At 37.9% G+C, this 4,185-nt stretch overlaps 1 pseudogene; it reads left to right on the top strand.

The window, feature by feature from the left end:
- Positions 1 to 331: 331 nt before the first annotated feature.
- Positions 332 to 3,937, top strand: LOC117594148 (annotated as a pseudogene).
- Positions 3,938 to 4,185: the final 248 nt, after the last annotated feature.

Raw genomic sequence — 4,185 nt, forward strand, 5'->3', positions numbered from 1 at the left:
GATCTCCTCTGCTGAAGTAACAGACTCTGTTCTGTACTACTCTGTTCTGTTTCTTTTCAGTGACAGAAAAAACAGGAACACTAGAAAAAACGATCAATATTGATTATGGGTAAGGGTTAGGGTTTGATTATGGGTTTTCAAGAATTTACAGCAATGATATTTTGAACATCCCTTTTCTAAACTTTTGGTGGTCCATTATCTCTTGACAGCACTGAATAGGCCCCTCCATTGAAGAGCTCCTCCTCAATACTTCCTGAGGCAGAGAGGTGGTTTAACAAGCCCAGGACACATGCAGGTGTGCTTGTTCTCTCCTTAACTACCATGAGTAGACATGGCGTCTTGGATGAAGAATATTTTGATTCTTGCTGCATTCTATTGTGGTATGATAACTGTTATTTTATGTATCTGTCTAATGCATTTGCTCCAATGCCTTTCTTTTATATAAACACAAATTTTATTCTATATATTCCCATAATGTCATTGTTTGATTATTTTCTCCCAGTGTTACATTTCTTTCCAGAATGCAGAGGAGAAGACTCAGTCACTCAGCCACCAGGAGATGTGATCACTACTGAGGGAGGACAGGTCACACTGGGCTGTACGTTTAATACTCAGGATACAAATATATGTTTATTCTGGTACAAACAAGGATCTAATGACAACCCAAATTACATGCTTATGCGGCCCAAATATGGAACTGGGGACAATGGGCTGTACATTTAATACTGAGGTTGCAAGTCCATACCTGTTCTTATACAAACAAGGAGCAAATGTACATGCTTATTTGGCCAAAATGTGGAACTGGGGACAATGCCGCTGATTTCAAAGATAGATTTCATGCTGATCTGTCCCTTTGAGGATCCAGAGTCTGCAGCTGTCTGACTCTGCTGTGTACTACTGTGCTCTGAGGCCCACTGTGACAACAGGATATACAGTCCCCATACAAAAACATATTGTTGGTCACAATGACAATTCACCCATCTGTACAGTGTTCACTCTTCAGGTTTGTGTACTTAAAAAACTTTTTGGGGATGGATATAAAGCCTGCAATTCATTGTCATAACATTGTAATTGGTTCATGTCTAACTTGGCAAAGCCCCAACGCCTATGGCCCAAACAAATTACAAGTGATCCTGAAACCCGACACCTTTGGTTATGCATGTTGTGACTAGATCAATATCTGAAAAATGTTGTCAACTGAAAATATATTATTAATAAATTATGCCTTTCATTTAAAATAATTAGGACACATTGGGGTGCTGTGGATGTTCAAAGTTTAGGCAAAATCAAAACAACAGAGAGCATGCAAAAATAAATTAGATTCCTTAACTTGAGCTGATATAGCTCTGTCTAAATATAGAAATAATATTGCAGGAAAAACTATGAAAACTAAATGCACACCGTTCAGCAGTCGTAACGAATACTCCAGAACACTGGAAGTTAATACACGGACGGACACAACAGTTTATGAAACAGTTCAAATAGATAGACTGGATGGAAAGAACAGATAATCCAGTAGAAGGATGATGAGACCAGTCAGAAGGCTAGATGGGAAATCCAGAGGCCAGGCAGGAGGTTCAGAACACCACTAATCAGGTAGGCAGGTGAAGGTTCAGAGAGGCAGGCGAAACGGGGAATCCAAGAAGGCAGGCAGGGTTGTCAGAAACGAAAGTACAGGCCAGTACAGCATCCATATTAGGAACATTAACGTTCCTCCCCAGAAACTCTGTCCTTCCTCCTCCTCAGACATCACCCCTCCTCTAATCAAACGACACCCCTCCCTTGTCAAACGTTACCCATTTAAGCTTCAGCCCTCCCCTGGTCAATCGTCTTTGTTTGAGTTTGAAGTAAACATATTTCAATGTATTCTGTTCAGAGGAAGGGAGATCCGGTTATTAAATGTCTTATTTTATTCTAAATATGATACATTTTTTAATTACTTAATTCCGAGATGAATAGACTAATGACAAAATATCCTGTATGCCCGGAAAGGATGCTCAGGCAACAAATTACAATTTGGGTCCTTTTATTTGGGTAGTGAATAGGAAAAGGTTCAAATCGGAATAATGTCCACTCAATAGCACACAGCTCTCCTAGTGTCTGACAATATAAATAACAATATAAATAACTTTATATTGAATGTTTCCATGTAACGAGTGGAAACATTCTCTTTTAGTGTAGATTTTCAATATTATTATAGCTAATTAACAGATAATACAACTTCTACTACATTTAATATATATATATATATATATTAAATGTAAGATATAAGATAAATGATCATATTAAAACGTAAACTTATTGTAAAAGTCATATTAGTCCTTTCGGACATGAAACAAAAATACCCTATTAAAATATAAGTAGACAAACAATGAACTAAAAAAATTAATGTTTTAAATGTTTTATACCACTTTGTTCCTTTCTGATTGCATGTGCATGTTTTCCATAATGATTCTTTACATGTGGTAGGTAACCCTCCCTCTCATTTCTGTAAGTTACCTTTATTTTGCACCAGTGGGTTTTATCAGTTTCTTTATTAAATTATTCAGTAAAATCTATGAAAGCTTAAGCAACAAGGTTTATATTTATAAGTTTATCTATGAAGGGTAAGATCGATTAAGATGCACTTTCGTTGACGTTGATACCTTTGTGAACTTCAGCTTGAGTGACCTTGAAGAAGACGGTAAGGGGTAGTGTAAAACGCGTTTGACTCCGCCCACATTGAGCCCGGCCCCGAACTGCAACACTGCAGACTGGGGCTTCTCAGGTGAACAGGCTTGGAAAGTATACGCACAATATAATATCTCACAAAAGATGACGGGCTGGGGAGTGCTATATAGGGCCTGGGGATTGGTAAATGGGAAACAGGTGGTCAGAATTTGGGTGATTGGGATCTAGCAATAGAGTGACATTCAGGTGGGGCTGGTTGGGAGTGTGTGTGTAAATGTTGCACAGACCTGAGGGAACGTGTGTGTGCTTCTGGATGGCGTGATTGTCCAGGAATGGGATGAGTAGAGTGACTGGACCTTACAGCAATACAGACTAAAAGCAAAGCCTTATATATCATAAAAGTGTCCATACAAATAGAGGTCATGTTGATGATTATCTATTGTTTAAATAATATAATGTTCAGCATAGATTATATTGTTAATATGTAATTGATATATACATGTATACATATAGACAAGTTAGTAATAACATGTATAAATGTTTAGGTATAGACCAATTAAATATATCTATTTTTAATTGGCCCATTTCCTGAATAGGAGGAGCTTTGTATATGAGACGTGTAGAGATGATTGTCCTCTAACAGTCTAGAACAGTGAACTGTCTTCAGTTGTGCCTCCTGAGAACATACTGATACAGTCACTATGTTTCTCTCTCCAGTGTTTCTCCTCTCTGTACTTGTAGGTGAGTGATAGTGATATATTACAGACTAACTGGCATTGGAAATTATATTTGTATTTATTTTCTAATTTCGAATATTGCTTGAAAATGCTCACAATGTGAGCAGAAGTGCTTGTAAAATGACATAAGAAACATCTTTTATATAATTTCAATTGAACAGAATATGTGTTTCAAAATCTAAACTTTATTTCCAGGTGGCAGTTATGAAAATGACATTAAACCAACTTCAGAGACAGAATATGTCATGGATGGAAGCATGGTTACACTGTCTTGTACCTACTCTGGTTCAGTATATAATCTTCAATGGTATCGTCAATATCCCAGATCAGAACCTCAATTCCTCCTCTCCACTACAGTCTCCTCAAAGCCCTCTATAAATAGAGCTAAACCTGAAGACCCTCGACTGTCTGTTAAACTGAATGAAGAGAGAACCAGGGTGGATCTGGAGATCTCCTCTGCTGAAGTGACAGACTCTGCTCTGTACTACTGTGCTCTGAGGCCCACACTGACAGGAAACGCAGAACCATAGTACAAAAACCTAAAGCCACCTGAGAGTAGTTCAACTGTCATTCAGCAATAGTGACATGAAGGAACAATCACCAAGTCAAGAGGAGGAGCATAATGTTACCCATATGAGCATAGTGTTATCCATGTCAACCTCACCAAAAAAGATAAAATGTCGGGAAAGGAGGAAATAAAAATGTCTGTGATAAACAGATCGCAGTTCTTTTTTTACACAATGTATGAGAGTACTAACTATCTCAGTTTGGAGGACAC

Source organism: Esox lucius, chromosome 3 (assembly GCF_011004845.1).
Source record: "Esox lucius isolate fEsoLuc1 chromosome 3, fEsoLuc1.pri, whole genome shotgun sequence".
Lineage (NCBI taxonomy): Eukaryota > Metazoa > Chordata > Actinopteri > Esociformes > Esocidae > Esox > Esox lucius.